Source organism: Cherax quadricarinatus, chromosome 6, assembly GCF_038502225.1.
Source record: "Cherax quadricarinatus isolate ZL_2023a chromosome 6, ASM3850222v1, whole genome shotgun sequence".
NCBI classification, from domain to species: domain Eukaryota; kingdom Metazoa; phylum Arthropoda; class Malacostraca; order Decapoda; family Parastacidae; genus Cherax; species Cherax quadricarinatus.
Genome location: NC_091297.1, coordinates 35,012,630 through 35,036,479, shown reverse-complemented (window position 1 = coordinate 35,036,479; position 23,850 = coordinate 35,012,630).

The following is a 23,850-nucleotide window of genomic DNA, read 5'->3' as shown; positions in this document are numbered from 1 at the left end:
TACCGAAAACCTATGCACAGTGGCATGTACATTCACTACTTTTCCTATCATGCTTTCCCTGTCAAGAAAAGTGTTCTTATCTCCCTCTTTCTCCGTGCCCTCCACATCTGTGATCCTCAGTTCCTTCCAGCAGAAATTTCCACTCTTCATAATTCGTTTTCCCGTCTTGGCTACCCTTCCCATTTCATAGACTCTGCCCTCTCACGTGCTAAACGTAATTTCTTCTCTCCCAAACTCTCTACTCCTGGGAACTCTTCTATCCTCTGCCTTCCCTACATTTCCGGTCTTTCTAATCTCAACAATTCTCTCCGTCCCTTAGACATCAAGCTTACCTTCCGCCAGACTAACACTCTTCACACTAATCTCGTTCATACCTCTCCTCCCTCTACAGATGTTCCTGGTGTCTACTCTATTTCTTGCTCCTCCTGTCCTCTTCAATACTTCGGAGAAACTGGTCGATCTCTTTCTGACAGACTTAGGGAGCACAAAAATAGTGTTAGGCTTGCCGACACTAACAATGCTCTTTTCTGTCACGTCAGAGATCATAGCCATCCTATTGACTGGTCTTCTGCTAAAACTGTCTTCCCTACTTCCAACTCGAACAGTCGCCGTCTAGTTGAATCCTTTCTAATGCACAACTTTCCTTGTATGAATCTTAGCCCTGGCTTCGTCTCTGTAGATGCCTTCCTCTCCCACAACATTGTAAAATGCTCCGAACTTCAGAACACCCGTGACTTAATTAACCTGACTCCTCATTTTTTCTTTTTCTTATTTCTTCTTCTCCCTCTTCCCCTTTCCTCTTTCCTTTTTCTCCTCTGGGTTGTCTTTCTCTCTTCTATCTCGTGTTTCTGTTCCTTCTTCATTTATTTCACCACTTCCCCTTTCACGCACCTCTGTGCACTTGCTCTCCCTCTGTGGGCACCTAGCTCCCTTGCAGTGCTCCCCTTCCTTTGTATTTGACTGGCTCGTCCTCCTTATTCCCCACTTCTACCACTACCACTACTACTACCTCTTCTACTACTACTACTACTGATGAAATTAAGACGCATGTGCGGCGTCTGGGTGTCTTTGTTGTGGACGTTTCGCCATCCAGTGGCTGGCTGGATGGCGAAACGTCTACGATAGAGATGCCCGGGTGTTGCGCATGTGTCTTAATTTCATCTTGTCGGTATTATATACCATTCTTGTACTACTACTACTACTACCACCACCACCACCACCACCTCTTCCTGCCTATATATAGCCGTCCTGCTCTACTTCTGGTTAGTGTGACTTTGTAAATGGTTCAAGTCGGATCGAAACTTCGTGGTAAGCTTCTCCCTTTTATGTTCGGGTTATTTGTGTATCGTTCCAGTCAGGGTATTGTGCCTTTTTTGTTATTTAAAGATGCCATGTTATTACTGGGTAATAACATTACTACTGCTAGTGTATGTCCTGAACCCATAATGATTAATTCTTCTCCGGTGTTGGCCATAACTCGGGCAACATCTCAAGGGTTGTCTGGCGAGAATGTTGACTTATCCTTGGACGACTCCGATCTCGAAATAGCCAATTTGTTTTACGAGGAAAACTGGCCAGGGCCTCGTAGATCAAGTGAACAGACCCAGATCAAGTCTTCCTATTCCAAGGTTGCAGGATTGCCAGATATCTGTTTCCATGCCCGAGGGACTGTCCTTCCGGGAGGAACAACGAAAGGACCCTTCTTTGAATTTCGCTTTTCAGACAGCCATGGGTAAATCCTTTTTGGATTATCCGGTCAAGTATAATCTTAAAAACGACTATTTGATCTGCACTGAGATTCGTAAGGAGATAGAGGGCCGGCAACTGTCAGACAGGTTAGTAGTTCCAACAAAGTTTAGACCTCAAATATTGAATATAGCTCATAATACTTCATTAGGAGGTCACTTAGGAATTACTAAAACATTATATAGAATCACAAAAGAATTTTATTGGCCAAAATTAAAGCAGGACGTGAAGAATCATATCCGGTGTTGCTGAGAATGTCAGCAAGTAGGGAAACCTAGACATTCTATTAAACCTGCACCTCTCCACCCTATACCTGCTGATGGAGAACCTTTTGCAGAATTAATCATAGACTGTGTAGGTCCACTACCTAAGTCAAAGTCTGGAAATCAGTATTTATTTACCATTATGGATAGAGTAACTAGATACCCTGAAGCAATTCCCATGCGCAGTATTAATACTAAAGCTATTCTCAAAGCTTTAACCAGATTTATTTCTTGTTTTGGCATTCCTAAAACTATTCAAAATGATCAAGGTACTAACTTCACTGCCAAAGCATTTAGGGAAGCATTAACTAGGTTAGGGATAATCCACAACTTTTCCACTGCTATCATCCTCAGTCCCAAGGCGCCTTGGAAAGATTCCATCAGACGTTAAAAACCATGATGAGAACTTTTTGTATGCATTTTCCTACAGACTGGGATGAATCACTACCTTTGTTGCTGTTTTTAATAAGGGAAACTGTGCAAGAGTCTACCGGGTATAGTCCGTTTGAGCTGATCTTTGGGCACAATGTACGAGGTCCTATTCGGGTGCTCAAAGAAGGATGGATGGAAGAAGACGTTAGCTCAACACTCTACAACCCGTCTTCAAGGTTGCAGGTGGCACGTCAGTTAGCCAAGGCTAACTTGAAGGCAGCTCAAAATAAGATGAAACAGAGGTATGACAGAAATGCACAATTCCGCTCCATCCATCCAGGAGACAAGGTGTTGGTGCAGGAACCTATACCTGGCCACACCTTGAAAGCTAGATTTACGGGACCTATGCAAATTGTAAGTAAATTATCTGATGTAAATTATGTGGTAGCTCCCCTTGATAAGACCTCAAAAACTAAAACTTACCACATTAATCAATTAAAATCTTTTCATACACCAGATAAAGTCCCAGTAATAACTCTGTCCTCTACCTCTGAGGAGGACTCTGACTCTTTGCACTCTATTTCTGAAATTAATGTCAAACTTCCAAACTCTGTCCTCCTCAAGGACCCTAGCCCTTTAATGATGGGGCTGTCTGAAACTCAAGCAACAAGTTTAACTGCGCTTCTACAGTCATACCCAGATATTTTTTCGGATGTGCCGAAAAAATGTACGTTAGGTTATCATGACGTAGATGTGGGAAACTCTAAACCTATTAAACTCTCCCCCTACAGAGCTAATCCTGAAAAGCAGAGGCTAGTTCAGCAGGAGGTAGAATTTCTGTTAGAGCATGGGTTAGTGGAGGAGTCATCTAGTCCATGGGCTTCACCGTGCATCCTTGTTAAAAAAGCTGATGGAGGTTTTCGTATGTGTACTGACTACAGTAAGGTGAATGAGGTCACAATCACAGATGCTTACCCTCTTCCTCGTCTGGATGACGTAATTGACTTTGTGGGTAAGGTTACTTTTGTGTCAAAGTTAGATCTCCTTAAAGGTTACTATCAGGTACCTTTGACGGATAAGGCGAAGGAAATCTCTGCCTTCGTAATTCCATGGGGTCATTATCAATATACAGTTACCCCCTTCGGAATGAAAAACTCCCCCTCTTCATTCCAGAAACTTAACCATCAGGCTATTAAAGGACTTGAAGGCACAGCAGCCTACCTGGATGATATTGTAGTGGTGTCTGATATTTGGGATCAACACCTATTTAGACTTAAGGCTCTCTTTGAGACCTTTCAGAGTTCCCATTTAACTATTAATTTATCTAAGTCTTCCTTTGGCCAGGCCACTGTTACTTTTCTAGGCTATGAAGTAGGTAGTGGCAAAGTTGCTCCTAAATATGCTAAAGTTCTTGCCATTAAAGATTATCCAGTTCCACATGATAGGAAATCTCTTCAACGTTTCCTAGGCATGATAGGATTTTACAGAAGATTCTGTAAGAATTTTTCAGATATTGTTGCCCTTCTTACCTCTCTTACCAGTCACAAAGTTTCCTTTAACTGGACCCCAGAGTGTCAGGGTGCTTTTGATAAAGCAAAAAGATTATTGTGTACTGCACCCATTCTTTTGTCTCCAGACTTCCCCAAACCTTTCTCATTACAGGCTGATGCTTGTGAGTCTGGGGTTGGGGCAGTACTGTTGCACAACGGGGACGAGGAGTTGCAGCCTGTAGCCTTCTTTTCTGCCAAGTTCCAGCCGCATCAGAGGGCTTACTCTACCATTGAAAAAGAAGCCCTCGCGCTGGTACTGGCTTTGGAGCACTTCGATGTTTACGTGGGCCAGACTTCACAGGTGGTCACTGTCTATAGTGACCACAACCCGCTAGTATATCTCCAAGCCATGAAGAACCACAATACGAGGCTCATGAGATGGAGTCTATGACTGCAACCCTATTCTCTCAAAATCTTACATATTGCCGGCAAAGAAAATATGTTGGCAGACTCTTTATCTAGAGTCTAACAATGTTACTCTATATTATAATTATAATTATATATTAGGTTAGGATGTGTTAGGTTACCTGTGGTAACCCCTTCCAAGCTCTTTTTTTTATCCCCTGGTGTGTGGTTTTTTTTTAGTGAGGGGACGCGGGCTACCGTCCGCCCGTGTCTTGGACCTATGTTAGCCCGACTGTCTGCTGTCTCGCTCTGAGTTTAGGGTTTGGTTTTTTGTCACGAGAAAAGCTGAGCTCTATCTAAGAGTTGGATGGTTGAGAGGAAAGGCGGTCCCATTATTTGGTGCCATGCCGGCACGGTTAACACTGGGAGGTGGGGGCCTAATCCTGAGCCTTCTCGGGGTGGGGGTGTGGCATGCAAAGAGTATGTAACAATCATTCAGCGCATGTACACACTCTCATTTACAGGCTATCTCCCCCAACCAGCGAACCAGAGACTAAGGGTTGATGATGGGGCCCCATCATTCAATCAGTACCCAGGTTCCAGCCAATGAGAAGATGGTTTTGGCAATCGCAGAGGTGATGTGGGCACCACTCTCCTGTCTGCCCTTATCATTCCCATTCTAGAGCTGGTTGAAGCACGGTCTGCTCTCTAGTGGCTTCTATTCTGCCTTGTTTACCGTGGAGTGCACTAATACCTATTGCTGTACATAGTGTATATAGTGTACATACTTCTGTTCTAAATTGGTGAAGGATAATATAAGTCAAAAGTTTTTCTGCTGTTTTTATTTTGCTCCCGTTACACCCAGGATAACAAGCCTTTGGGACTCCTGGGTTGTAATAGCAAGGCGTACAGACCAAGGTCTAAACTTGTGTTCGTAATATTCCATATCCAGCAATGACAATTATAGGATATTTGATATTTCTATTAACATAGTTAACGAATATCTAGTAGAGTCGATTGCAGCATCACATGGCCATACAAGTGGTCAGCAGCGCAGGCCATGCGCCTCCTGCTGTCTTAAATGCGTTACCTCAACGAAGGTCGAACAGCTCACGTATAGATACGTCTACAGTGTCCTGTACCGATTACAATTTATTCCTGTTCATCAGATATCCACTTCTTGTGTTGACTTTGCAGCAGTCAGACTGGCTGATGTGTTGATGTGGTTGTGATTCACTGATGTTTTGGTGTGGTTGTAGGGGCCACAAGCCACGCTGATTCAATGTTGTGTTGGTGTGGTTGTAGGGGCCCCCAGCAACGCTGATTCACTGTTGTGTTGGTGTGGTTGTAGGCGTCCCCAGCCATACTGACTCACTGTTGTACTGGTGAGGTTGTAGGGGTCCCCAGCCACTCTGATTCACTTTTGTGTTGGTGTGGGTGTGGTTGTAGGGGTCCCCAGCAATTCTGATTCACTGTTGTGTTAGTGTGGTTGTAGGGGCCCCCTGCCACGCTGATTCACTGTTGTGTTGGTGTGGTTGTAGGGGCTCCCAGCCACGTTGATTCACTGTTGTGTTGGTGTGGTCGTAGGGGCCCCCAGCCACGCTGATTCACTGTTGTGTTGGTGTGGTCGTAGGGGCCACCAGTCACGCTGATTCACTGTTGTGTTGGTGTGGTTGTAGGGGCTCCCAGCCACGTTGATTCACTGTTGTGTTGGTGTGGTCGTAGGGGCCCCCTGCCACGCTGATTCACTGTTGTGTTGGTGTGGTTGTAGGGGCTCCCAGCCACGTTGATTCACTGTTGTGTTGGTGTGGTCGTAGGGGCCCCCAGCCACGCTGATTCACTGTTGTGTTGGTGTGGTCGTAGGGGCCCCCTGCCACGCTGATTCACTGTTGTGTTGGTGTGGTTGTAGGGGCTCCCAGCCACGTTGATTCACTGTTGTGTTGGTGTGGTCGTAGGGGCCTCCAGTCACGCTGATTCACTGTTGTGTTGGTGTGGTCGTAGGGGCCACCAGTCACGCTGATTCACTGTTGTGTTGGTGTGGTTGTAGGGGCTCCCAGCCACGTTGATTCACTGTTGTGTTGGTGTGGTCGTAGGGGCCCCCTGCCACGCTGATTCACTGTTGTGTTGGTGTGGTTGTAGGGGCTCCCAGCCACGTTGATTCACTGTTGTGTTGGTGTGGTCGTAGGGGCCCCCAGCCACGCTGATTCACTGTTGTGTTGGTGTGGTCGTAGGGGCCCCCTGCCACGCTGATTCACTGTTGTGTTGGTGTGGTTGTAGGGGCTCCCAGCCACGTTGATTCACTGTTGTGTTGGTGTGGTCGTAGGGGCCTCCAGTCACGCTGATTCGCTGTCTGGTTTATACGTCAACCAATTGGGAGAGAGGTTACCTCTAGCTGAATTGATGTTATGTTTACCTCCCTGATCAGAGTCAGATTCTCACTAGCAGGCGGAGGCGGTGGGCGGGGCAGTGGGTAGGCAGTGGGTGGGACAATGGGCAAGGAAGTGGGCGGGACAGAGGGCGGGTCAGTGTGCGGGACATTGTGAGGGACAGTTGGTGGGGAAGTGGGAGGGAGAGTGGGCAGGGCAGTGGGAGGGACAGAGGGCGGGGCATTGGGAGAAATGGACAGTGGGCGGGGCAGTGGGAGGGAGAGTGGGCGGGGCAGTGGGAGGGACAGAGGGCGGGGCAGTGGGAGAAATGGACAGTGGGCGGGACAGTGGGAGAAATATTCGGCGGGGCAGTGGGAGGGGCTCAGGGCGGGGCACCGGGAGGGACAGTGGGCGGGGCAGTGGGAGGGACAGTGGGCGGGGCAGTGGGAGGGACAGAGGGCGGGGCAGTGGGAGAAATAGTATGCGGGGCAGTGGGAGGGACAGAGGGCGGGGCAGTTGGAGAAATAGTGGGCGGGGCAGTGGGCGGGAGAGTTAATGATATACAAATATTATAATAAGACTCATCAGTGGTTAATGATGATAGATGTGTCTGATGGTGACGTTGATGATGATGGTGGTGGTGATAGTGATGATGGTGATGATGATGACGGTGATGTAGGTGGTGGTGATGGTGACGTTGATGATGATGATGGTGGTGGTGGTGGTGGTGGTGGTGATAGTGGTGATGGTGATGTTGATGATGACAGTGGTGTAGGTGGTGGTGATGGTGACGTTGATGATGATGGTGGTGGTGGTGGTGGTGGTGGTGGTGGTGGTGGTGGTGGTGGTGATAGTGGTGATGGTGATGTTGATGATGACAGTGGTGTAGGTGGTGGTGATGGTGACGTTGATGATGATGATGGTGGTGGTGGTGGTGGTGGTGGTGGTGATAGTGGTGATGGTGATGTTGATGATGACAGTGGTGTAGGTGGTGGTGATGGTGACGTTGATGATGATGGTGGTGGTGGTGGTGGTGGTGGTGGTGGTGGTGGTGGTGGTGATAGTGGTGATGGTGATGATGACGGTGATGTAGGTGGTGGTGATGGTGACGTTGATGATGATGATGGTGGTGGTGGTGGTGGTGATAGTGGTGATGGTGATGATGATGACGGTGGTGTAGGTGGTGGTGATGGTGACGTTGATGATGATGATGGTGGTGGTGGTGGTGGTGATAGTGGTGATGGTGATGATGATGACGGTGGTGTAGGTGGTGGTGGTGATAGTGGTGATGGTGATGTTGATGATGACGGTGGTGTAGGTGGTGGTGATGGTGACGTTGATGATGATGATGATGGTGGTGGTGGTGGTGGTGATAGTGGTGATGGTGATGATGACGGTGGTGTAGGTGGTGGTGATGGTGACGTTGATGATGATGATGGTGGTGGTGGTGGTGATAGTGATGATGGTGATGATGACGGTGATGTAGGTGGTGGTGATGGTGACGTTGATGATGATGATGGTGGTGGTGGTGGTGGTGATAGTGATGATGATGACGGTGATGTAGGTGGTGGTGATGGTGACGTTGATGATGATGATGGTGGTGGTGGTGGTGGTGGTGGTGGTGATAGTGGTGATGGTGATGTTGATGATGACGGTGGTGTAGGTGGTGGTGATGGTGACGTTGATGATGGTGGTGGTGGTGATAATGGTTACGTTGATGATGGTGATCGTGGTGGTAGTGGTGATGGTGACGTTGATGATGATAGTGATGGAGGTGGTGATGGTGACGTTGATGGTGATGATGGTGGTGATAGTGATAGTGGTGATGGTGACGTTGATGATTGTGGCGGTGGTGATGGTGGTAGTGGTGATGGTGACATTGATGATGATGGTGGTGGTTGTGATAATGGTGATGATGGTGGTGATGGTGACGTTGATGTCGGTGATGGTGATGGTGGTGATGATGGTGGCGGTGGTGATGGTGGTGGTGGTGGTGGTGGTGGTGGTGGTGGTGGTGGTGGTGGTGGTGGTAGTGATGGTGATTGTGGTGATAGTGGTGGTTGTGATGGTGGTGATTGTGGTGGTGATAGTTGTGGTGATGGTGATGGTGGTAATGGTGATGGTGGTGATGGTGGTAATGGTGATGGTGGTAATGGTGATGCTGGTGATGGTGGCGATGGTGGTTATTACAACCCAGGATTCCAAATTGCCTGTTATCCTGGGTGTAAAGGGAGCAAAATAAACACTGCAGAAAAGTTTTGACTTATATTATCCTTCACCAATTTAGAACAGAAGTATGTACACTATATACACTATGTACAACAATAGGTATTAGTGCACTCCACGGTAAACAAGGCTGAATAGAAGCCACTAGAGAGCAGACCGTGCTTCAACCAGCTCTAGAATGGGAATGACAAGAGTAGACAGGAGAGTGGTACCCACATAACCTCTGCGATTGGCAAAACCATCTTCTTATTGGCTGGAACCTGGTTACTGGTTGAACGACGGGGCCCCATCGTCAACTCTTAGTTCCCTGGTTCGCTGGTTGGGGGAGATAGCCTGTAAATGAGGGTGTGTACATGCGCCGAATAAAGGTTACGTGCTCTTTGCATGCCACAGTGGTGATGATGGTAATAATGATGGTGGTAATGGTGATGGTGGTGGTTGGAAGCGAACAATCTCAAACTGTCCTGATATTCTTACAGTACCAGTTAAAGATGCTGGCAGCATTATGTACAGATCACACAACACAGATGTGGCGCGCTAAGAGTTTGTTACATTTTATTCGGTGTATGTCACACACCCATATAGGCTGCCTCCCGACCAGCCAACCAGGTGCTAAGGGTTTAAAACCCTTAAGGCGCCCCGTCGTCAGTCCAACACTTTGAATCAACCAGCCAATCACAAGGAATCCCGCCAAAGCTGTGAAGCGATGTGGTACACTTGTAAAGCAGCTTTGGAAGACCCACCTTCCCAGCGGTTGCTCCGGTTTTTACCGTGTCTTGTACTTGCAGTTGTCTCATTGTACAAATTGTAAATACTGTACATAGACTATACATATACTGTAAACACCAACTAATTTTGGTGAAGGAAACACGATAATTTACTCTGCTGCCGTTTTGCTCGTTTTTAAGTGTTTATCGTGCTGCTGTAATGTGTGCAGGCCTATAGTCTTCACTTGTACCCGTAATAACAGAGGTCACATAACACAAATCACATAACACAGATCACATAACAGATAATGTAACATCATTGTTTTTTGGACTGGGACAGAGTCCAGTCACAACACTCGGGACATACACCGCCGTGTATGTCCCTCAGAATACAGTGCAAATGCTTAGAACTAACTTTATTCCCTGCTCTAGGGATTTAAGTATTTTTGACTTGCGGTGAACAAGTGACGTGTAGTCAATATGACCCTTATGTAGTTATTAAGCATTAACAACCATTAACCAACCAACCATATCATAACACTATCATTCCCTGCAGATGATACTATATTGTGTGTGACAGTGACAGCCACGAGGATACAGCAGATCTCCAAGCTGATATACACCAGATGATCCAGTGGGACACAGAAAACAATATGATGTTCAACGAGGATGAATTTTAGTTATTCCGCTATGGACATATTGAGGAAATGACCACCGGAACGGCGCAGCAAGTCCAACTCAAACCAGAGAAAAGATCTTGACAGGAATAATAATAATAATAATAATAATAATAATAATAATAATAATAATAATACATCTTTATTTCTACAAGTACATGTACAAGGTATACAGTTCTAGCTGACATCAGTGACATACTACTACCATACAGAAAGCCGCTTGTTATGCAGAACATTTCGGGCAAATTAGATCAGTTTTGTACCAGGATGCGACCCACACCAGTCAACTAACACCCAGGTACCCATTTAAAAATCGCTGATGGGTAACATAGACAACCGGTGTAAAGAAACACGCCCAATATTTCTACCCTCGCCAGGAATCGAACCTGGACCTTGTCGTGTGAATCGACAGCTTTAGCCACCAGGCCACGGGGCACCGTGAGGGACTTTGGATGGGAGGTGGAAATAAATGGTATAAAATACCGACACAATGAAAAAATAAACACATAAGCAGTATAATGTGATCCTTTATCGACAACGTTTCGCCCACACCATGGGTTTTATCAAGTCATGGATTAGTAGGGTCATCAAAGGAAACACTGTTCTGAGAGAAGGTCGAACACATACTTGACTGAGAAAAACTTGGCAGGTATGGGCCAGTAGGCCTGATGCAGTGCTCTTCGGTTCTTATGTTGTTGCGTAACCATGTTGTAGATTTTCACTTACATGGATCAGAACAGCGTTACTATCACAGCTGCAAATATAACAGGTACCATAAAATATGGATATTAATAGGCTGTATAACAAGTACCATCAAACAATGTTAAATTTCTGGACATGTTCCGTGAGGTTCTTATTTTCTCTAGGCTGCAGTACTGTTGCATGCTAGCAACACCTGTTGAATTTCTCCCAAGCGCCACCTCAAACTCTTTTTGTATATAGAGAAGCATTGCTCTGTGTATTACACTTAATAAAGTCGTACACTGAGCCAAATGTCGTCGCTATAAAAACTTGTGTTTGCATAAATGTCTTTGACTCTATGTGAGGACGAACGAAGAGCCGGGGGGGGGGGGAAGAGGGATTATAATATTTTCCTTCATATTAGCACAAGTGAGGTCACAGTTGGTGCATCTAGGAGGATACCTTTGTTCTTCTTCTTGATCTTTGGCACCTTCAGTGATTGCATCTTGTAGAAGTCTGCTCCTGGTATCTAGATCTTTAATAGTGGGTGTTGTCTGGCTTGCAACACAACAGTGGGTGCTGTCTGGCTTGCAACACAACAGTGGGTGCTGTCTGGCTTGCAACACAACAGTGGGTGTTGTCTGGCTTGCAACACAACAGTGGGTGTTGTCTGGCTTGCAACACAACAGTTGGTGCTGTCTGGCTTGCAACACAACAGTGGGTGTTGTCTGGCTTGCAACACAACAGTGGGTGCTGTCTGGCTTGCAACACAACAGTGGGTGTTGTCTGGCTTGCAACACAACAGTGGGTGCTGTCTGGCTTGCAACACAACAGTGGGTGCTGTCTGGTTTGCAACACAACAGTGGGTGCTGTCTGGCTTGCAACACAACAGTGGGTGCTGTCTGGCTTGCAACACAACAGTGGGTGCTGTCTGGCTTGCAACACAACAATGGGTGCGGTCTGGCTTGCAACACAACAGTGGGTGCGGTCTGGCTTGCAACACAACAGGCATTATTCCTGACGAACCAAAAGAAACTGGAAGAAGTGTAGAGCCAGCAGCTATTGAAAGGTCAAGGGTCATATAGAAGGCACAAAGGTGTTTACACAATGCGCTCTCTCTGATCTCACTGGTGCAGGGACTGATTATCAGCACCTGACCTCGCATGACATGATATGACCCAAATATTGAAGCAAATCATCCTTATTAATATAATGGTCTCCCCATAAACCATATTCATCATGAAAGCATCTTCAACCCGGTGGGATCACTGTGTGCTCGTGTGTCTTAACATACCTGAGAGAGAGAACATGTATACCATAACTAACGTAAATCATCGAAAAATAAGAGATACAAGGAATAGTGCTTAATAAAGATGAATTCTGTTATTCGCTAAGATGAGACAAAAGCGATATGAATCTGCAGGTTACACAGTCTTAGAATACTGGAATGTCTTAGAGACGGCCGCCCACCAGAGAATAATATAATAATCTAGATATAAAGTTGAAGATACTGAAATATTACAAGTGATGAAAGAACGTTAAAGATGACAACAGTTTCTCCGGGTTTAGCGCTTCCCTCTTGATTATAATAATAATAATAATCTCCATGACTGGAGGTGGGGGTATGGAAACAGTCTCTCCAAGACTGGAGGTGGAGGTATGGAAACAGTCTCTCCAAGACTGGAGGTGGAGGTATGGAAACAGTCTCTCCAAGACTGGAGGTGGGGGTATGGAAACAGTCTCTCCAAGACTGGAGGTGGGGTATGGAAACAGTCTCTCCAAGACTGGAGGTGGGGGTATGGAAACAGTCTCTCCAAGACTGGAGGTGGAGGTATGGAAACAGTCTCTCCAAGACTGGAGGTGGGGGTATGGAAACAGTCTCTCCAAGACTGGAGGTGGGGGTATGGAAACAGTCTCTCCAAGACTGGAGGTGGAGGTATGGAAACAGTCTCTCCAAGACTGGAGGTGGGGGATGGAAACAGTCTCTCCAAGACTGGAGGTGGGGCATGGAAACAGTCTCTCCAAGACTGGAGGTGGGGGTATGGAAACAGTCTCTCCAAGACTGGAGGTGGGGGATGGAAACAGTCTCTCCAAGACTGGAGGTGGGGGTATGGAAACAGTCTCTCCAAGACTGGAGGTGGGGGATGGAAACAGTCTCTCCAAGACTGGAGGTGGGGGTATGGAAACAGTCTCTCCAAGACTGGAGGTGGGGGTATGGAAACAGTCTCTCCAAGACTGGAGGTGTGGGAATGGAAACAGTCTCTCCAAGACTGGAGGTGGGGGTATGGAAACAGTCTCTCCAAGACTGGAGGTGTGGGAATGGAAACAGTCTCTCCAAGACTGGAGGTGGGGGTATGGAAACAGTCTCTCCAAGACTGGAGGTGGGGGTATGGAAACAGTCTCTCCAAGACTGGAGGTGTGGGAATGGAAACAGTCTCTCCAAGACTGGAGGTGGGGGTATGGAAACAGTCTCTCCAAGACTGGAGGTGGGGGTATGGAAACAGTCTCTCCAAGACTGGAGGTGGGGGTATGGAAACAGTCTCTCCAAGACTGGAGGTGGAGGTATGGAAACAGTCTCTCCAAGACTAGAGGTGGGGGTATGGAAACAGTCTCTCCAAGACTGGAGGTGGAGGTATGGAAACAGTCTCTCCAAGACTGGAGGTGGAGGTATGGAAACAGTCTCTCCAAGACTGGAGGTGGAGGTATGGAAACAGTCTCTCCAAGACTGGAGGTGGAGGTATGGAAACAGTCTCTCCAAGACTGGAGGTGGAGGTATGGAAACAGTCTCTCCAAGACTGGAGGTGGAGGTATGGAAACAGTCTCTCCAAGACTGGAGGTGGAGGTATGGAAACAGTCTCTCCAAGACTGGAGGTGGAGGTATGGAAACAGTCTCTCCAAGACTGGAGGTGGAGGTATGGAAACAGTCTCTCCAAGACTGGAGGTGGAGGTATGGAAACAGTCTCTCCAAGACTGGAGGTGGAGGTATGGAAACAGTCTCTCCAAGACTGGAGGTGGAGGTATGGAAACAGTCTCTCCAAGACTGGAGGTGGAGGTATGGAAACAGTCTCTCCAAGACTGGAGGTGGAGGTATGGAAACAGTCTCTCCAAGACTGGAGGTGGAGGTATGGAAACAGTCTCTCCAAGACTGGAGGTGGGGGTATGGAAACAGTCTCTCCAAGACTAGAGGTGGGGGTATGGAAACAGTCTCTCCAAGACTGGAGGTGTGGGTATGGAAACAGTCTCTCCAAGACTGGAGGTGGGGGTATGGAAACAGTCTCTCCAAGACTGGAGGTGGGGCATGGAAACAGTCTCTCCAAGACTGGAGGGGGGGGTATGGAAACAGTCTCTCCAAGACTGGAGGTGGGGGATGGAAACAGTCTCTCCAAGACTGGAGGTGGGGCATGGAAACAGTCTCTCCAAGACTGGAGGTGGGGGTATGGAAACTGTCTCTCCAAGACTGGAGGTGAAGGAATGGAAACAGTCTCTCCAAGACTGGAGGTGGGGGTATGGAAACAGTCTCTCCAAGACTGGAGGTGGGGGTATGGAAACAGTCTCTCCAAGACTGGAGGTGGAGGTATGGAAACAGTCTCTCCAAGACTGGAGGTGGAGGTATGGAAACAGTCTCTCCAAGACTGGAGGTGGGGGTATGGAAACAGTCTCTCCAAGACTGGAGGTGGAGGTATGGAAACAGTCTCTCCAAGACTGGAGGTGGAGGTATGGAAACAGTCTCTCCAAGACTGGAGGTGTGGGTATGGAAACAGTCTCTCCAAGACTGGAGGTGGGGGTATGGAAACAGTCTCTCCAAGACTGGAGGTGTGGGTATGGAAACAGTCTCTCCAAGACTGGAGGTGGGGGTATGGAAACAGTCTCTCCAAGACTGGAGGTGGCGGTATGGACACAGTCTCTCCAAGACTGGAGGTGGGGGTCTGGAAACAGTCTCTCCAAGACTGGAGGCGGGGGTATGGAAACAGTCTCTCCAAGACTAGAGGTGTGGGTATGGAAACAGTCTCTCCAAGACTGGAGGCGGGGGTATGGAGACAGTCTCTCCAAGACTGGAGGTGGGGGTATGGAAACAGTCTCTCCAAGACTGGAGGCGGGGGTATGGAAACAGTCTCTCCAAGACTAGAGGTGTGGGTATGGAAACAGTCTCTCCAAGACTGGAGGTGGGGGTATGGAAACAGTCTCTCCAAGACTGGAGGTGGGGGTATGGAAACAGTCTCTCCAAGACTGGAGGTGGGGGTATTTAAACAGTCTCTCCAAGACTGGAGGTGGGGGTATGGAAACAGTCTCTCCAAGACTGGAGGTGGGGGTATGGAAACAGTCTCTCCAAGACTGGAGGTGGGGGTATGGAAACAGTCTCTCCAAGACTGGAGGTGGGGGTATGGAAACAGTCTCTCCAAGACTGGAGGTGGGGTATGGAAACAGTCTCTCCAAGACTGGAGGTGGGGGTATGGAAACAGTCTCTCCAAGACTGGAGGTGGGGGTATGGAAACAGTCTCGCCAAGACTGGAGGTGGGGGTATGGAAACAGTCTCTCCAAGACTGGAGGTGGGGGTATGGAAACAGTCTCTCCAAGACTGGAGGTGGGGGTATGGAAACAGTCTCTCCAAGACTGGAGGTGGGGGTATGGAAACAGTCTCTCCAAGACTGGAGGTGGGGGTATGGAAACAGTCTCTCCAAGACTGGAGGTGGGGGTATGGAAACAGTCTCTCCAAGACTGGAGGTGGGGGTATGGAAACAGTCTCTCCAAGACTGGAGGTGGGGGTATGGAAACAGTCTCTCCAAGACTGGAGGTGGGGGTATGGAAACAGTCTCTCCAAGACTGGAGGTGGAGGTATGGAAACAGTCTCTCCAAGACTGGAGGTGTGGGCATGGAAACAGTCTCTCCAAGACTGGAGGTGGGGGTATGGAAACAGTCTCTCCAAGACTGGAGGTGGGGGTATGGAAACAGTCTCTCCAAGACTGGAGGTGTGGGAATGGAAACAGTCTCTCCAAGACTGGAGGTGTGGGAATGGAAACAGTCTCTCCAAGACTGGAGGTGTGGGAATGGAAACAGTCTCTCCAAGACTGGAGGTGTGGGCATGGAAACAGTCTCTCCAAGACTGGAGGTGTGGGAATGGAAACAGTCTCTCCAAGACTGGAGGTGGGGGGATGGAAACAGTCTCTCCAAGACTGGAGGTGTGGGAATGGAAACAGTCTCTCCAAGACTGGAGGTGTGGGCATGGAAACAGTCTCTCCAAGACTGGAGGTGGGGGGATGGAAACAGTCTCTCCAAGACTGGAGGTGTGGGAATGGAAACAGTCTCTCCAAGACTGGAGGTGGGGGTATGGAAACAGTCTCTCCAAGACTGGAGGTGTGGGGATGGAAACAGTCTCTCCAAGACTGGAGGTGTGGGAATGGAAACAGTCTCTCCAAGACTGGAGGTGTGGGCATGGAAACAGTCTCTCCAAGACTGGAGGTGGGGGTATGGAAACAGTCTCTCCAAGACTGGAGGTGTGGGGATGGAAACAGTCTCTCCAAGACTGGAGGTGTGGGAATGGAAACAGTCTCTCCAAGACTGGAGGTGGGGGTATGGAAACAGTCTCTCCAAGACTGGAGGTGTGGGGATGGAAACAGTCTCTCCAAGACTGGAGGTGTGGGAATGGAAACAGTCTCTCCAAGACTGGAGGTGTGGGCATGGAAACAGTCTCTCCAAGACTGGAGGTGGGGGTATGGAAACAGTCTCTCCAAGACTGGAGGTGTGGGAATGGAAACAGTCTCTCCAAGACTGGAGGTGGGGGCATGGAAACAGTCTCTCCAAGACTGGAGGTGGGGGTATGGAAACAGTCTCTCCAAGACTGGAGGTGGGGGTATGGAAACAGTCTCTCCAAGACTGGAGGTGGGGGTATGGAAACAGTCTCTCCAAGACTGGAGGTGGGGGTATGGAAACAGTCTCTCCAAGACTGGAGGTGGGGGTATGGAAACAGTCTCTCCAAGACTGGAGGTGTGGGAATGGAAACAGTCTCTCCAAGACTGGAGGTGGGGGTATGGAAACAGTCTCTCCAAGACTGGAGGTGTGGGAATGGAAACAGTCTCTCCAAGACTGGAGGTGGGGGTATGGAAACAGTCTCTCCAAGACTGGAGGTGGGGGTATGGAAACAGTCTCTCCAAGACTGGAGGTGGGGGTATGGAAAAAGTCTCTCCAAGACTGGAGGTGGGGGGAAAAAGTATGGAAATGGAAACAGTCTCTCCAAGACTGGAGGTGGGGGTATGGAAACAGTCTCTCCAAGACTGGAGGTGGGGGTATGGAAACAGTCTCTCCAAGACTGGAGGTGGGGGAATGGAAACAGTCTCTCCAAGACTGGAGGTGGGGGTATGGAAACAGTCTCTCCAAGACTGGAGGTGGGGGTATGGAAACAGTCTCTCCAAGACTGGAGGTGGGGGTATGGAAACAGTCTCTCCAAGACTGGAGGTGGGGGTATGGAAACAGTCTCTCTGGAGGTGGGGGTAATGGATAATAGTAATCTCCAAGACTGGAGGTGGGGGTATGGAAACAGTCTCTCCAAGACTGGAGGTGGGGGTATGGAAACATTCTCTCCAAGACTGGAGGTGGGGGTATGGAAACAGTCTCTCCAAGACTGGAGGTGGGGGTATGGAAACAGTCTCTCCTTGACTGGAGGTGGGGGTATGGAAACAGTCTCTCCAAGACTGGAGGTGGGGGTATGGAAACAGTCTCTCCAAGGACTGGAGGTGACTGGGGTGGGGGAATGGAAACAGTCTCTCCAAGACTGGAGGTGGGGGTATGGAAACAGTCTCTCCAAGACTGGAGGTGGGGGTATGGAAACAGTCTCTCCAAGACTGGAGGTGGAGGTATGGAAACAGTCTCTCCAAGACTAGAGGTGGGGGTATGGAAACTGTCTCTCCAAGACTGGAGGTGGGGGAATGGAAACAGTCTCTCCAAGACTGGAGGTGGGGGTATGGAAACAGTCTCTCCAAGACTGGAGGTGGGGGTATGGAAACAGTGACTGGAGGTGGGGGTATGGAAACAGTCTCTCCAACAGTCTCTCCAAGACTGGAGGTGGGGACTGGAGGTGGGGTTATATGGAAACAGTCTCTCCAAGACTGGAGGTGGGGGAATGGAAACAGTCTCTCCAAGACTGGAGGTGGGGGTATGGAAACTGTCTCTCCAAGACTGGAGGTGAGGGAATGGAAACAGTCTCTCCAAGACTGGAGGTGGGGGTATGGAAACAGTCTCTCCAAGACTGGAGGTGAGGGAATGGAAACAGTCTCTCCAAGACTGGAGGTGGGGGTATGGAAACAGTCTCTCCAAGACTGGAGGTGGGGTATGGAAACAGTCTCTCCAAGACTGGAGGTGTGGGAATGGAAACAGTCTCTCCAAGACTGGAGGTGGGGGTATGGAAACAGTCTCTCCAAGACTGGAGGTGGGGGAATGGAAACAGTCTCTCCAAGACTGGAGGTGGGGGTATGGAAACAGTCTCTCCAAGACTGGAGGTGGGGGTATTGGAAACAGTCTCTCCAAGACTGGAGGTGGAGGTATGGAAACAGTCTCTCCAAGACTGGAGGTGTGGGAATGGAAGCAATCTCTCCAAGACTGGAGGTGGGGAATGGAAACAGTCTCTCCAAGACTGGAGGTGGGGGTATGGAAACAGTCTCTCCAAGACTGGAGGTGGGGGTATGGAAACTGTCTCTCCAAGACTGGAGGTGTGGGTATGGAAACAGTCTCTCCAAGACTGGAGGTGGGGGTATGGAAACAATCTCTCCAAGACTGGAGGTGGGGGTATGGAAACAGTCTCTCCAAGACTGGAGGTGAGGGAATGGAAACAGTCTCTCCAAGACTGGAGGTGATTGAATGGAAACAGTCTCTCCAAGACTGGAGGTGAGGGAATGGAAACAGTCTCTCCAAGACTGGAGGTGGGGGTATGGAAACAGTCTCTCCAAGACTGGAGGTGGGGGTATGGAAACAATCTCTCCAAGACTGGAGGTGGGGGTATGGAAACAGTCTCTCCAAGACTGGAGGTGGGGGTATGGAAACAATCTCTCCAAGACTGGAGGTGGGGGTATGGAAACAGTCTCTCCAAGACTGGAGGTGGGGGTATGGAAACAGTCTCTCCAAGACTGGAGGTGGGGGTATGGAAACAGTCTCTCCAAGACTGGAGGTGAGGGAATGGAAACAGTCTCTCCAAGACTGGAGGTGAGGGAATGGAAACAGTCTCTCCAAGACTGGAGGTGATTGAATGGAAACAGTCTCTCCAAGACTGGAGGTGAGGGAATGGAAACAGTCTCTCCAAGACTGGAGGTGGGGGTATGGAAACTGTCTCTCCAAGACTGGAGGTGTGGGTATGGAAACAGTCTCTCCAAGACTGGAGGTGGGGGTATGGAAACAGTCTCTCCAAGACTGGAGGTGTGGGAATGGAAACAGTCTCTCCAAGACTGGAGGTGGGGGTATGGAAACAGTCTCTCCAAGACTGGAGGTGGGGGTATGGAAACAGTCTCTCCAAGACTGGAGGTGTGGGAATGGAAACAGTCTCTCCAAGACTGGAGGTGGGGGTATGGAAACAGTCTCTCCAAGACTGGAGGTGTGGGTATGGAAACAGTCTCTCCAAGACTGGAGGTGGGGGTATGAAAACTGTCTCTCCAAGACTGGAGGTGGGGGTATGGAAACAGTCTCTCCAAGACTGGAGGTGGGGGTATGGAAACAGTCTCTCCAAGACTGGAGGTGTGGGAATGGAAACAGTCTCTCCAAGACTGGAGGTGGGGGTATGGAAACAGTCTCTCCAAGACTGGAGGTGGGGGTATGGAAACAGTCTCTCCAAGACTGGAGGTGTGGGAATGGAAACAGTCTCTCCAAGACTGGAGGTGGGGGTATGAAAACTGTCTCTCCAAGACTGGAGGTGGGGGTATGGAAACTGTCTCTCCAAGACTGGAGGTGGGGGTATGGAAACAGTCTCTCCAAGACTGGAGGTGGGGGTATGAAAACTGTCTCTCCAAGACTGGAGGTGGGGGTATGGAAACAGTCTCTCCAAGACTGGAGGTGTGGGAATGGAAACAGTCTCTCCAAGACTGGAGGTGGGGGTATGGAAACAGTCTCTCCAAGACTGGAGGTGGGGGTATGGAAACAGTCTCTCCAAGACTGGAATTGTGGGTATGGAAACAGTCTCTCCAAGACTGGAGGTGGGGGTATGGAAACAGTCTCTCCAAGACTGGAGGTGTGGGAATGGAAACAGTCTCTCCAAGACTGGAGGTGGGGGTATGGAAACAGTCTCTCCAAGACTGGAGGTGTGGGAATGGAAACAGTCTCTCCAAGACTGGAGGTGGGGGTATGGAAACAGTCTCTCCAAGACTGGAGGTGGGGGTATGGAAACAGTCTCTCCAAGACTGGAGGTGGGGGTATGGAAACAGTCTCTCCAAGACTGGAGGTGGGGGTATGGAAACAGTCTCTCCAAGACTGGAGGTGGGGGTATGGAAACAGTCTCTCCAAGACTGGAGGTGGGGGTATGGAAACAGTCTCTCCAAGACTGGAGGTGGGGGTATGGAAACAGTCTCTCCAAGACTGGAGGTGGGGGTATGGAAACAGTCTCTCCAAGACTGGAGGTGTGGGTATGGAAACAGTCTCTCCAAGACTGGAGGTGGGGGTATGGAAACAGTCTCTCCAAGACTGGAGGTGGGGGTATGGAAACAGTCTCTCCAAGACTGGAGGTGGGGGTATGGAAACAGTCTCTCCAAGACTGGAGGTGGGGGTATGGAAACAGTCTCTCCAAGACTGGAGGTGGGGGTATGGAAACAAAACTGGAGGTGGGGGTATGGAAAAAGTCTCTCCAAGACTGGAGGTGGGGGTATGGAAACAGTCTCTCCAAGACTGGAGGTGGGGGTATGGAAACAGTCTCTCCAAGACTGGAGGTGGGGGTATGGAAACAGTCTCTCCAAGACTGGAGGTGGGGGTATGGAAACAGTCTCTCCAAGACTGGAGGTGGGGGTATGAAAACAGTCTCTCCAAGACTGGAGGTGGGGGTATGGAAATAGTCTCTCCAAGACTGGAGGTGGGGGTATGGAAACAGTCTCTCCAAGACTGGAGGTGGGGGTATGGAAACAGTCTCTCCAAAACTGGAGGTGGGGGTATGGAAACAGTCTCTCCATGACTGGAATTGTGGGTATGGAAACAGTCTCTCCAAGACTGGAGGTGTGGGTATGGAAACAGTCTCTCCAAGACTGGAGGTGGGGGTATGAAAACAGTCTCTCCAAGACTGGAGGTGGGGGTATGGAAATAGTCTCTCCAAGACTGGAGGTGGGGGTATGGAAACAGTCTCTCCAAAACTGGAGGTGGGGGTATGGAAACAGTCTCTCCAAAACTGGAGGTGGGGGTATGGAAACAGTCTCTCCATGACTGGAATTGTGGGTATGGAAACAGTCTCTCCAAGACTGGAGGTGTGGGTATGGAAACAGTCTCTCCAAGACTGGAGGTGGGGGTATGAAAACAGTCTCTCCAAGACTGGAGGTGGGGGTATGGAAATAGTCTCTCCAAGACTGGAGGTGGGGGTATGGAAACAGTCTCTCCAAGACTGGAGGTGGGGGTATGGAAACAATCTCTCCAAGACTGGAGGTGGGGGTATGGAAACAGTCTCTCCAAGACTGGAGGTGGGGGTATGGAAACAGTCTCTCCAAGACTGGAGGTGGGGGTATGGAAATAGTCTCTCTAAGACTGGAGGTGTGGGAATGGAAACAGTCTCTCCAAGACTGGAGGTGGGGGTATGGAAATAGTCTCTCCAAAACTGGAGGTGGGGGTATGGAAACAGTCTCTCCATGACTGGAATTGTGGGTATGGAAACAGTCTCTCCAAGACTGGAGGTGGGGGTATGGAAATAGTCTCTCCAAGACTGGAGGTGGGGGTATGGAAACAGTCTCTCCAAGACTGGAGGTGGGGGTATGGAAACAGTCTCTCCAAGACTGGAGGTGGGGGTATGGAAACAGTCTCTCCATGACTGGAATTGTGGGTATGGAAACAGTCTCTCCAAGACTGGAGGTGGGGGTATGGAAACAGTCTCTCCAAGACTGGAGGTGGGTGTATGGAAACAATCTCTCCAAGACTGGAGGTGGGGGTATGGAAACAGTCTCTCCAAGACTGGAGGTGGGGGTATGGAAACAGTCTCTCCAAGACTGGAGGTGGGGGTATGGAAACAGTCTCTCCAAGACTGGAGGTGGGGGTATGGAAACAGTCTCTCCATGACTGGAATTGTGGGAATGGAAACAGTCTCTCCATGACTGGAGGTGGGGGTATGGAAACAGTCTCTCCATGACTGGAGGTGGGGGTATGGAAACAGTCTCTCCAAGACTGGAGGTGGGGGTATGGAAACAGTCTCTCCAAGACTGGAGGTGGGGGTATGGAAACAGTCTCTCCATGACTGGAATTGTGGGAATGGAAACAGTCTCTCCATGACTGGAGGTGGGGGTATGGAAACAGTCTCTCCATGACTGGAGGTGGGGGTATGGAAACAGTCTCTCCAAGACTGGAGGTCATGACCCGCACCGGGTCAAGCACGTTAAGAAATTAGAGAAAGTGGAAAGATTTACGACAAGGTTAGTTCCAGAGCTAAGGGAAATGTTCTATGAAGAAATGTTGAGGGAAATCGGACTGACAACACTGGAGGACAGGACGGATAGGGAAGACATGATAACAACATACAAAATACTGCGTGGAATAGACAAGGTGGACAGAGACAAGTTGTGTCAGAGAGGGGAAACAGAGAGAAGGGGTCATTCTTGGAAGTTGAAGACTCAGATGAGCCACAGAGATGTTAGGAAGCATTTCTTCAGTCATAGAGTGGTCAGGAAGTGGAATAGTCTGCCGAGCGATGTAGTGGAGGCAGGAACCATACATAGCTTTAAGACAAGGTATGATAAAGTTCATGGAGCAGGGAGAGAGAGAAACTAGTAGCGTTCAGTGAAGAGGCGGGGCCAGGAGCTGAGTCTCGACCCCTGCAATTACAATTTTGTGAGTACAATTAGGTGATGTCACCGTGGTTGTTTAATATATTTATAGATGGGGTTGTAAGAGAAGTAAATGCGAGGGTCTTGGCAAGAGGCGTGGAGTTAAAAGATAAAGAATCACACACAAAGTGGGAGTTGTCACAGCTGCTCTTTGCTGATGACACTGTGCTCTTGGGAGATTCTGAAGAGAAGCTGCAGAGATTGGTAGATGAATTTGGTAGGGTGTGCAAAAGAAGAAAATTAAAGGTGAATACAGGAAAGAGTAAGGTTATGAGGATAACAAAAAGATTAGGTGATGAAAGATTGAATATCAGATTGGAGGGAGAGTGTATGGAGGAGGTGAATGTATTCAGATATTTGGGAGTGGACGTGTCAGCGGATGGGTCTATGAAAGATGAGGTGAATCATAGAATTGATGAGGGAAAAAGAGTGAGTGGTGCACTTAGGAGTCTGTGGAGACAAAGAACTTTGTCCTTGGAGGCAAAGAGGGGAATGTATGAGAGTATAGTTTTACCAACGCTCTTATATGGGTGTGAAGCATGGGTGATGAATGTTGCAGCGAGGAGAAGGCTGGAGGCAGTGGAGATGTCATGTCTGAGGGCAATGTGTGGTGTGAATATTATGCAGAGAATTCGTAGTTTGGAAGTTAGGAGGAGGTGCGGGATTACCAAAACTGTTGTCCAGAGGGCTGAGGAAGGGTTGTTGAGGTGGTTCGGACATGTAGAGAGAATGGAGCGAGACAGAATGACTTCAAGAGTGTATCAGTCTGAAGTGGAAGGAAGGCGGGGTAGAGGTCGGCCTACGAAAGGTTGGAGAGAGGGGGTAAAGGAGGTTTTGTGTGCGAGGGGCTTGGACTTCCAGCAGGTATGCGTGAGCGTGTTTGATAGGAGTGAATGGAGACAAATGGTTTTTAATACTTGACGTGCTGTTGGAGTG